Consider the following 12307-nt stretch of genomic DNA (forward strand, 5'->3'; position numbering starts at 1 on the left):
ATGCGAGTCTGCTTTCCAGAAAGCTTAACTCCAGGAGAAACATAGAGCCTGGAAGTCAGGGCCCTGGACAAACCCTCCTTTCTCTGCATCTTTTTCTCTTGAAAGACTTATTCAGGCAGCACTGTCACTGGAAACATCAAAGGCTCTACCCTGCCAGAAACCAGCCCACCTAACCTTGTGTCCAGAGCTCCTCCCACAGCAGCACTGGTCTCTGCTCTAATGCTCAGAGGTGAAGAGATAGCCAGGATCCATAAGCTTTTCCATGAGCACCTTGTGGGCAAAGCAGGCTTCTCAGAGCTTTGCAGATTTTCTCAATGCCACTAGGGCTTTTCCTTTCATTCCCTCCAGCCAGGGCCCAGTTCCTGCTTCTCAAGGAAGTGAGGCAAGGCCGCTAGCTTTGTGGTCTCCTGGGGACTCCTGGCTTGGCAGAGCAAAAACATACCTGATACCTCTACAGCTGCAAGACTCTTCCTAGTTTTCCCTAATCTCTCTTTCCTAGCATGTTTCCAGTCCTTAGAAAGAGCATGAATGGGACCCTGAATTCCCTTTGGCTCTTAACAAAGAGGCTGTCTTTTTATTTACAGAGTCAACAAGATGAGAGGCAAAGAGAAAGCAAAAATACACTGTGGTTTGCCAGTCATTGCCTTAGAGCAGGAAAGCCCCACCCCACATGTTGCACGTGAGGCAGCAGAGGCTCAGAGACGGGGAGGGGCTTGCCCAAGGTCACACAGTAAGTCTCTTTTCCTTGCTCTAATAAGCTTTTCTTTCCACGATTTTGTATTAAGTGCCAAACTGTAGGCCACCCCCAGAGAAGAAGAACAAGAGAACCAATCTCAAAGTCTGCATCTCAGCCATAGAACCCTCTGTGTTATGAGGCCTTAGGGAAATGCAACCCCCCAAGTTTGAAGTGAGGAGGCCCCCTCTTGAAAAATCAGTTAAAATGCCCTCCTTTATGCACATGCCAACTTTGACTTCAAAAAGACTTTATTCCCAAGGATAAACAACCCCATGTTTGTGTAATATAATTAAGTGAAGGCATCTTTAAATGTCATACTAGCTTGTGCCCATTTCAAATTGTTATGCATCAACAGAACTTAACGAGATAGCCAAGCCTTCTCCTTGCTGTGAGGCTGAGATAAGCCACAGCACTGTGGGCCCTTTAATAGATTGCCAAAATAAAGCATTTTCTATGCAAATTATTCATGCAGTGGGACAGCTAATCGCCTGCCAAGAGCCCGCCCACTGCCTCTCTGCAATTAGTCGTGAAGTTGAAGGAGCTCCAAACTCCGCAGGCGCACTCAGGGCCTCCTGCTCCTATGGCTGGTTTTCAGGTGAGCAGAAAGTTTCTTTCCTTTGGTGGTGGGGCCTGGACTCCCCCACAATGGAGACAGATGAGGGGAATGAGTGGTGGGCAGGAGGCAGAGAAATGAAGAGAGATAGAGGGCTGTTCCTGGAGTCCCAGCCTAACACCTGACTCGATGTATATACTGTGTACTTGGACACACCCTGAGACTCAGTTCCCTCATCTATAAAGTCACGGTGGACACTGGTCTGATGTCTGGTGTTTCAAGGACAAGGGGCTGAGGGAATTGGGAACACGCTCTGCTTTTCCTCTGCTCAGGAAAGAGCCCACTGTGGGCTTGCAGGACACCAGAGACTCAAGATCAAAATAGGGACTTTGGGTCAGGAAAACCTCCAATGTCCCAGCCCACCCCGGCTTCCACCACCACCTGGCATCTGTCATCATAGACATAGGAAGTCTCTGTGGCAGCCAAAGGAGAGTCCCAGATAATTTAACCAATGACTAGAGCTCCCCCTCATTCTTACACAAACCAACCAGCGCTTTTGGTGTCTCTCTCTCCCAAGTCTGTCTCTGAGACTCTCACGGTCTCTCTCTCCCACCACCAGCTGGCTATGGGAGCCTCTCCAAGGGGGACCTGCACCCAGTGGCCTCCTGAAACATAACCTAGACAGATTCGATCTGCCAGAGGAGGATGGGGGTATCTTGCTCTTGCCACCATCTTGTGCAGGGCAGTACCCCCAACCTGGGATCACATGCTCACTCTCCAAAGTGGGTGGAGCCAAGACTGTAGCCTACTTTGGGCCTTCAATCCCAAGATCTGACAAGCTGAGCCAAACCCGAGTTTTTCAAAGGAACAGACTTGCTCAGTGAGGGCCCAGGAGCCCTATGAGGGCAAAAGTCATGTATGTGCACATTCGTGGGAGAAGGAAGGGACTGTTTTTGACATTCTGGGAAGCTTTAGAAGCTACTTGCTAACTTGGTAAATTAGGGTTTGGGCTAATCCATGGGTTCTCAAGTCAATGTTTTGCTTACTAAATGGAAGGTTATTTTTCTCATGAGGGTTTGTTAACATATCAGAATGGCAGGCACTGAACCTAGCAGGAGAGTGTTGGATGATGGATAACTGCCTCTGATATTATGCAACAGCCTTTTGATGCACCAAGAGTCCCCAGGGAGGGCACCAATGAAAAGATGGTTTAGTTGGGACTCTGAGCATGAGGTATGCCCGGTCCCATGCTGAGTGCTAGTGACAGCCCACACAGTCAGAGCGTGCAGCCGAGCTTCCCCAGAGGCCTGGGGCAGCTGTTAACCTTCCCACATGGAGGTCAAGGCCCTAAGGGCACCTGTTTCTCAAGACAGGAATGACCCCAGAGGAGCAGCACATTGAGCCCTTGCTGTGGAATCACATTAAAAACAAAGGAAGTGCTTAGATTAACGAATCTCTGCCTCCTTGGCTTCTTTCTTTTCTCTCTCATCAGCCACTGAACCTACCTGTGGCCTCAGTATGGCTCAAGAGATGTCACTCTGGTCTCACTCAGTATCACAGCTGGTCCCTGCCTCAGGCCCCAGCTAGGGTTGATCACTTCATCCTAACTTGTTCAAGGCCCCATTGGGTTACCTGCCCAGGGATGCCACCTTCCTACTTAGAGCTGCCCTCTGCTCAGACTAGCTTTGCCCCATTGTGGCTGGGGCCCTGTCACTTGCTGATGCTCAGTCCACCTTGCACCTGGCCTTGGCTCTCTGGGAAACAGAGCCCTGAACTCCTATCACCAAGCTCTGTGATCTACAAATTCCTCCCCAACTTTGTGGGGTCAGGGGCTTTAAAGCTGAGCTGGGCTATGCCTGGTGTTTGCCCCTACCCATGGCCTCCTGGTTCCTATTGCTTGACTGACTCCCACATAGCACCTGAGAGAAGAGTGCTATACACTCTCCCCACTTCCTCATCCTTGGTTGCTTCCAAGTCCACATCTGACTAAAGCCCTCTACCTCAGTGACTCAGGCTTGTTCTTTGACGTGTGGAGAGAGCCATAGCTGCTCCCTGAGTGCTTGTGACCCTGGACATGGGGGTATGGGTTGGGGGAAGGCAGGGAGAGGTGAGCTATGGAACACTGAGCCCTACCTGATGGGGCAGACCTGGGAAGGTACATGATAGAGGATGGGCCATTGGGGTGAAGAGAGAAGGTAGGGCAGGATGGGAATGCAGGACACTGAGGAACACTTGCCCACTCAGAAGTAGCCAAGGCCTGAATCTGAAGTATGAGCCTTGGGGAGAGAATAGATAAATCCCCTCTCCATAATCTTCTTCCCTTTCTCCACTTCCTTCTCTTCCCTTCTCTGCCCATGGCACCTGCTGCTAAAGAGATGTACTGAGTTTCAGCTTCGCTATGGGTCTCACATATCTGGGGGCTAGCCTGGGGCCCTTCCTCCCACATGGACTGTCATTGTTTCCCAATGGGTTTTCTGGAGCTCAAATCCTGTATAGCCAGAGCTTGACTATCCTGGTGGGTGTGTGCTGCCTTGTTCTATACTGGACAGGACTCCCAATGGGCCATGATCATGGCGGCCTGTTTCACTGTTTGTTGGCCAGCCCTAGTGTTCCCAGGGTGACTTGTACACCCCAGTGCTTTCAGCAGATAAGGGAAAAGTGACTCTACACGGCAGGACCCAGGAATGTGTGTATTGAGTTCTCCCCCATCCCAGGTGACTCTAAGACACAGCTAGGAGTGGGAACTCTTATTTTGTCAACTGCTTCTTGAACTTCAGTATGCATCTGAGTCATCTAAGGAGTTTGATGAAACATAGACTACTGGGCCCCATCCCCAGGAAGCCACATTCGGGAGATCTGAGGGAGGCCCAAGAATTTTGGCCATCTCCCAGCTGATAGATGCTGCAAGACCATATACTACACTTAGAGCAGCGAGGGTCTGGCCCAACCTCTCGGCAAAGCAGGGCAGGGGATGCTGGTCCTCCACTCAAACACTCAAGGCTATGAGGGTTTGGGTTCCCACTTGAGGAGGGCAACAAACTCAAGTCAAACCCAACGGGTCATGTTGCCATGTGTCGGGCCTCCAGCCTGGCCCAGGTGGCCAGGGTATCAGGAGTGTTAGCCACTGTCATTGGCTGGTCCCTCATTGACAGGTTGTCATTGACGGCAGAAACTTGGCCAATGGCAATCAATCAGGGGGCCCGCGCTGCCTTAAATACCAGCAGAGCAAACAGCCTCAGACAAAGCTGCGCCATATATCAATTACCAAGAGGCTGTGTGTTCCTCTGGGTGGAGGGAGCCCGAGCAAGCGGCCAGGGCTGCTGCCCCAGCTGATAAGGGCCTGCATTGTTCGGGGACAGCTGGCGGCCCGATAAGGGCCTGCTCGCCCGAGATAATGGCAGTGGGCAGGCGCCTCGCGGCAGTTTAGAATTTCTTGGGTCTCCAAGAAAGGTTCTATTAAGCCCACTGACCCCAATTGAATATTAATTAGCTAATTAACGGATTTATTGTTCCACGCCATTTCTGGAGAGGCCATTTTTTTCGAGTGCCATTATTTTTGTAAATGATTTTTCGCATTGTGCATAATTGAATCTTTGCAGCTGCCAGCATCTTCTGCATGATTTGGCAAAAAAAAGGAAGCAGAAGCACTTAGGGTTTTTCACCCCCCCTCTCTCTGAACAAATGTTTTCAGCCCCTCCTGCTAATGCTGGAGCGAGGGGGAGGGAGGGGGGCCTGGCTCTGTTTCACAGGTTTGTTTTTTAAGCTGAACTGCAAAGTCCGCACTCCCTTTCCCTTCCTTTTGTAGGCAGCTGAGGGCCTAGCGCTCCTGGCGGTCCCGCACCAGGCCTTTGTCTGGCTGTCTTCAAACTGGCCAGACTTAGCTTTTCTGAGTCCCAACTCCTTAAAGCGTTAGAGTAGGGGATAGGTAGAGGGAACAAGGCCCGAGCTTGTCACACCCAGAGCTCACAGGGGAGGAAGACCAGCTCTGACCAGGAGGGCAGTGCTCCCTGTGGGCTGTGCCTCTGTTTCTGCCCTCAGCTACCCCAGCCCAGCCTTTTCTAGCTAGAGCCTACCCTTGGGTCTGCTTGCTCTGGGGGAACAGAACCCCACCCCTGCACATCTCAGCTGCTCTTTAATGAGTCCTCACTCCAAATTCCACGCCAGGGCTGCCTGACTCCCTGGAGCTGGCATCGGCCCATAATAAATTGACCCGGCCAGTCCCACAGGCAAATATCTGATTGAATCAAACCCATTCCTCAGCAGAGGGTCTGGAATGGGGGGGGGGGGGGGTGCGTGCACTGGGGTGGGGCTGGTGTGGGCGGCTCAGCAATATTGTCAGGCAGCATTTGGGACCCCCCTTGGACCTCTCAGCCCCTTCAGCATTGTTAATGAAGCCAAGGGCAGACAGAGGCTCCAGGAATATTAGTCAGGGCCCCCGGGTGGGCGGGTCTAAGGAAGGCTTGTGCCCAGGACCTGCCCCTGGCCACCAGGGGCTGCAGAGCTTTATTGGGATTTTTTATTAAGCCACCTCTTCCTGCCCTCATCCCTGTCCCTATCCTGCTGCTTGTGCTCAGAAAGAGGAATTCTGAAGGCCTTTCTGAGCAGAGAGATCAATCAGGAAGGAGTTTTTGCATCCTCCGCTGCAGACACTGGCTGGGACCACACCACCTGCCCATTTCCTTTGCTCTGGACTGGAATAAGAGCCCAGGGGACAGACAGACAGATTGTCATGGGCATCCCCGCCAGGTGCAAAAGTGGAAGGGACCCCAAAAGTCTGGCTAAGAGCTGGGAGTGGCGCTTAGAGTTGGGGAGGGGGGTCATTCAGCTTCCGTTTGAACACTGCTAGGGGTGGGAAGCTGACAGCCACTGAGGCAGCTTTCATACCGAGAAGGGTGGTCTTTATTACAGAGTCTGCCTGCTCCTTTCTCTCTGACCCCCACCCTGAGTCTCCCACTCCCCAGAAGAGCCACTGAGCTCACAACAGTAATAACCATAATAGTATCTAATGTTAACTGAACTACTATGTGCCACACACAGTACAAGGCACCTGTCACGCATCATCTCAATTTAGTGCTCCTACGGTCCCGTGAGGTAGGTGGGTTTCTGGGGCACAGACATAGGACGTAACCTGAGCAAAGGTCACTGGTGAGGGCAGTAGCACGAGACACCAAACCCCACTTTGCCAGACCTGAGCCCTCGCTTCTGACCACTTTGCTCCACGGTCAGGAAAACCATGCCTCCGAGGCTGCTCTCCCGTAGGGTAAACCAGCTCAGCTGCAGCACAGGCTCCTTGTCCTACATGGTCTGTCTTCTCCCTCCCACCCTGAACCTCCTTCCTGAATTCCAAAGACCAGAAGTGGTCTGGCCAGGAGAGAGCAGAGTGAGTCTGTCATGTGCCACATGTTAGACACCATACTCTGGTCGGCAATAAGGTTCTTGGCAAGAACCCCCTCCACAACCCCTCCCGTCCACTAAGGTTCACACTCATTGTTCTGAAAGGGAGCCAAAAAGATCGCCTTCTCCAGTTCTCTGAATTTTAGAAAAATTTGGTGTGATCCTCGCCAAGTGGGTTTCCTACAGCCCCAGAATCTGCTGAGGGACCCCCTCCTCTGAGCCCTGCGAGCTGAGAATTGCATGCAGCCTTCCTCAGGGTGTTAGGGGTGTGTGAGATGGAGGCCTCCAGCCTGGGCAGGGGGGGGGGGCTGGGAGGGGGGAGCAGTGGGGCTGCGCCATCCAGCTCTCCCCTTCTAGACCATTTGAGTCCTGTTCTATTAATGTGACCCTGGCAGGACCCTCGGCCCTGGCAGCATACCTTGCTGGAGGGGCCTGGGGGCTGCAAGCCACATTGGGCAGTTTTGGGAAATTTCTTCCAGTTTCTTCTTTTGTAAATAAGAGTAGGGAAGAGACCTGTCCAAGGTCACCCAGCCACACTATGGAGGCAGGACCATGTCCTGTTCTCCTCTGCCCCTCGGGAAGGGCCACTGAGTATTTGGTAATGGATCCAGGAGCCCAAGGTCATGCTTGGCTCAGAAGACTAAGGTGACCTCCTCTCGGGAGCCTGATTCTGAAGGTAGCACCCACTGGCCCACTGGTCATCTCAGTCAGGTTTCCTGGGATCCTGCCCTCATTGTCATGACCACATTCTAGGAGTCAGTATTGCTTAAACCCTAGTCCCCTACCCCCTGTACGTCTCTAATATGATGTTATCAAGCTCTCAACAGGAATCCTTTCATCAGATGGGACAACTCAGGCTCCAGGGAGCAAATCTCTTTCCCCCTAGGGCTTCAGGGTCCTGGCAGGGGTCTCAAATCCCTGGCTTATCACTCAGGCTCAGTGGCCTTGGGCAAATCACATCCCTCTGAACACTGGTTTCTTAACTGTTCAGTGGTGGTAATAGTAAAGCTAGTCCTCATTTCCTGAAGTTTCTGGAAGACAGGCAAGAAGAGACTCTGTGCTTTTTCATCTGGAGCACCCAGTGCTATGCTGGGACTTGGGAATGCCACAGGACAAGTACAGGCTTCTGCAAACAACACTTTTGCTACATAGAAAGGAGTTTAAAACATATATTTTGAAAAGCATATATTATGGACTGGCGGAATAGAGGTCGCCTTTCAGGGACAGTGACTGGAAGGGGCACTAGGGCTTCTTAGGGTGCTGATGATGAACCCTTTACTCTGGGTTCTGGTGACACAGGTGTGCTTCTTTTGAAAAATCATGGGACCGAGCACTTAAGATGGGAGCACTTCTGTTTACATTTCATTAAAAGCGTACCTTAAAAAGACTGAATTATGAAGATGTGTGTGAACTTTCAAGACAAAACACAGACCTAAACACAATCTTGTGCATATGGCAGACCACACCCCTCCAAGGGGACTCCCAGTGGCTTGACTAATGATGATGGTTTTAAGCTCTAGGCAGATGGGCTGGGGGATATTCTGGGGTCTGGGGGAGCCTCCCAGATGACATAGAGAGGCTTTCACTTCTTTAGGCAGAACCACTTGTGAGCACACACGTTTCAAAGGACTCACGTCCTGGGGCGCCTGGGTGGCTCAGTCGGTTGAACGTCTGACTTCAGCTCAGGTCATGATCTCACAGTTTGTGAGTTCAAGCCCTGTGTCAGGCTCTGTGCTGACAGCTTGCAGCCTAGAGCCTGCTTTGGATTCTGTGTCTCCCTCTCTCTCTGCCCCTAACCCACTCACATTCTGTCTCCGTCTCTCTCAAAAATAAATAAACATCAAAGGGCTCACGTCCTTTCTAAGAAAGGAGAGTGGGGGCTGTGCAGCCTCAGGCTTGGGCCAGCAAAGGCCCTGTGGCAACCTCTCCACTGAGCCCAACCATCTTACACAGGGTGACTCAGATTTTACCGGAGAAAAAATATCTTAGCTACATCGAGCCTGGGAAGGAGGGTGGGAGGGAGAGAGAGAGACAGAGGGAGAGAGAGTCAAAAGGAGACAGAGACTGAAAGGTAGGAAAAGAGAGAGGGAGAGACAAAGAGGAGACAGGGCAAGAGTCACAGGGGAGAGACAGAGAGCATTGGCAGGGAAATGTCTTTTCAGTGGGCAAGGCTGAATATCAAAGCAACCAGCATGGGGCATCAGAATCCCTTTCATGTTTCCAAGGCAGGGGATGGGAAGGAGAACAGCTTTGAAGGTTTCCTAGTCCCAGCCAGGCCATGCCTTGGAGCTAGGGCAGGCTGACTGCACAAGCTCCCTTCAGAAGCTTTCAAGAGCCCATTCTAGCTGATGCCTCAGCCTGAGGGAACAAGAGAACAACAGCTTCCAGCTTTTGCCTGCCTGCCTGCCAGTTGACCCATTGGGACACTGGCCTCGGGCTTCGGCTGGGCTTGGGGCCCATGCACATTGGATCTCCCAGTTGCTACCTGCATGTACATGGCCCTTCCCCTCAAGCAACAGGGTCAGGGAGGGGGTGAAATGCAGGGTTGGATGGGACTGAATATATTGCTGCCTAAGGAGAGAACAGCCACCCCTCACCTGCTGTTCAAGGCCCTCCTTTCTGGCCCTCAGGTGAGGCGAGTGCATAGTCTGTTGATATTCTCTTGAAAGGAAAATTGGGAAATTGGCCCTTGGACCCTCAGGCCTGGGGAGCTGTAGGGCCAGTGGCCCATCTGAGGACAAAGAAGGTCCTGCCTCTACTCTGAGTGCTACTCTGCCTTGTCTTCTCCTGGTCTAATACATACTTAACTCCAGTGGACGGGGTTATAAGCTGTTCTGCTCTTGAGGGGTTTAACGAAGCACCTGAAATCATACGGGAAGCTGGAAGACAGTGGCAAGAGATTTTAGGCAACCAAAAAGTTCCCTTGTACTACACCAAGGGGGTACAAGACCCCGCCTTTGGAGCCCTTTGGAGAGTGTGTTAGTATAGATGCTTTAAGCTGCAAGTAACAGAAACTCCCGACTCAAAGGGGCTTGAAGAATAAGAGTATAGGAAGTACAGCAGGCCCCAAGTACGAACTACCAGCAGCTGAATGAAGCTGTCAAGGACATGGGAGTTTCCCATTCCTCCATCCCGCCTTCCTTGGTGTCATTCTGCCTTCTTGGTTTTCCTTGTGGTCCTAAGATGCTTCCAGTGGCAGGGCGCCTGGGTGGCTCAGTCAGTGAAGCATCCGACTTTGGCTCAGGTCATGATCTCTCAGTTCATGAGTTCGAGCCCTGCGTGGGGCTCTGTGCTGATGGCTCAGAGCCTGGAGCCTGCTTCCGATTCTGTGTCTCCCTCTCTCTCCGCCCCTTCCCTGCTCACGTTCTGTCTCTGTCTTTGTCTCTCTCTCTCTCTCTCAAAAATAAATAAACATCAAAAAATTTAATAAAAAAAGATGCTACCAGTGGCAAACAGGGCTACCTGTTTCTTTATTCACACACCAAAAGAAAGACAGAAAACCTCTCCTCCAATCATAAATATAAGTCCTTAGTTTGACCAGGATAACTTGGATACCTACTTACCCTGGACGAATAATAAGAAAAAAGAGGTGAAGAGAGCATTCGATTTAGACTGATCATCTACAGAATGGAGGTTGGACCTTAACCAAATGTCCACCAGAGAGGGTGTCTCAGGGAGATGCTCCCTTGTCTATATGAGAGAGAAGATGTCCGCGCTTTGACCCTTTCTAGTACAATCTCTCAACCAGACCTGTGTTGCTTCCTCCTGGGTAAACCTGAGAGAAATTCACCACCACAACAAGCTGGTTCTCACCAGAGGGATGCATATGCCTGCTAGTAACCTGATTTTTATTTCTCTCCAAACATTATGACCTGGAATTATTGGGTTAAGGAAGTGTTTGACCCATTTCTGCCCCTGCTTTCACAGGACCCTTGGCTCACAGAATATGCCCTCATCTGAGTCATTTGGGATATTGGGACCATTCTCAGTTCATTTCCCTATGAGGCCCAGATGTCTTCCCTGCTACCACGGGATGGAGGAGGTGGCCACAGCCCATCTCAACTCGTAAGAAATTCTTTGCCCAATGTGTACACTTTTGCTTTGGCCATTTTATTCTCTGTACTGGAAGATGCCCTAGGAGCAGATCAAGGGTGAAAGTCCTTGGAGGGTCTATGGGAGGCTGGGTTTTCTGAAAAGGGGAAAAACAGACCTTGGAGGCTGTGGCAGGGTGGAGCATTTCACCTCCGCACCCCCAGGATGCTTCTAGTATATGTTTTTGAATGGCTATAAAAATAAAAAAAAGCCCAGTGGGGGGTCATGAGGAGCGAGCCATGCAAAACTCATTTCTCACCTGGGCAAGTGAAACTGCAGGTGTCCCCACCCTTGGTGTCTGCTCCCTCTGATTCTCCCTTTATATCACCCCAGAGTGATCTTTCAAAGAGTGCAGATCTGATCATGCCTTGTTCCACTTACAAAGCTCTGACATTTCCCTGTTCCTCGAGGATAAAGGCCCATCTCCCAGCCCAGTGGGAGACACCCCCCCCCCCAACCCTCCCGCCCCATGCGGCCTTGCTGCTTTCCTCCAGGGCCTCCGCATCCCTGTGCAGGCACACTGAACCTCGGGCCACCCTTCACCCAGGCCCCACTCTCTCCCACTTCTGGGCCTGTACCCACTGTCTGCTATGCTCATCCTCCCTTGTTTGATGGCTCAAGTGTCCTTTCCCCAGAACCTTCCCGGGTCTCCCAGGCCAAGTTCGTTACCTCCCCTTTCTAAAGCTGTCGTGACACCGACCACACCGAGTTATGACTTTTTCACAGGCTGGCTCCTGACTCTCCTCCTCTCTGTGAGAGTTTTTTAGGGCAGGGACTTTGCTTCATTTCTTTTATAACTCCCTTGCCTTACCCTACATTAGACACTCAACATACATTGGAGAGATGGAAAGGTGGGCAGAAGGAGGAACAGGAGTTACATAAGGAGGGAAGGTGGGAGGGAGAGATGAATTAAACCAACGTTACTTTTTTCTGCCTAGGTCACTAAACGGCTATCAGGGATGCTTTGCGGTGTCTGGACTTTTGATAAATTCTTTCATAACTTCATCCGTGCCTGTGATGGAAAACTGTGCTTGACTCAGTGCTAGTCAGCTGTTTGGAGAACCACCCCCAAAGATCACTAAATAATGGTAATCTGATAGGAGGTGCCTAGTGGTCAGCCACAGGGCTCTGCTCTGGGCCATGTTATGCTTAGTGTTTAGCCAAGAAAATGGTCCTCTCTGCTTTTAATTGGCGTTATTACTCCTTGGCAGAGGTGGCATTGAAAAAACGTCACCCCACGTACTACACTCTGCCACCTGCAGAACCTTTCTGGTCCATCGGGCCTCGGAGCCCTCCCCAGTAAAGGGCACCCCTGACCTCGATCATGTGCCTGATTCCCCAGACAGAGACCATCCAGCATCTCCAAGAACTGTACCCCTTTACTTGTTCCCTCCACCCCTACTTCTAGCAGCACCCCTGGTCACCTGTTCCACCTGGAGCTCCCCGGGTGGGGAGGAGCTCCCACCTCTAGGCACTTGCTTTGTCTCAGCCTGAAGTGTCCTTTCTCTCGTGTCTCCACCAGATGAATCTGA

At 51.4% G+C, this 12307-nt stretch overlaps 1 long non-coding RNA gene across 1 annotated transcript; it reads left to right on the forward strand.

Annotated features, from left to right (window-relative positions):
• The first annotated feature begins 1208 nt into the window (after positions 1-1208).
• Positions 1209-11840, forward strand: LOC125177151 (uncharacterized). Its single transcript, XR_007156520.1, has 3 exons — positions 1209-1331; positions 10611-10748; positions 11714-11840. It is a non-coding gene; the product is annotated as an uncharacterized LOC125177151 (long non-coding RNA).
• The last annotated feature ends 467 nt before the right edge of the window (positions 11841-12307 follow it).

The sequence above is a fragment of the Prionailurus viverrinus genome, chromosome D1 (genome assembly GCF_022837055.1).
Source record: "Prionailurus viverrinus isolate Anna chromosome D1, UM_Priviv_1.0, whole genome shotgun sequence".
NCBI classification, from domain to species: Eukaryota; Metazoa; Chordata; class Mammalia; order Carnivora; family Felidae; genus Prionailurus; species Prionailurus viverrinus.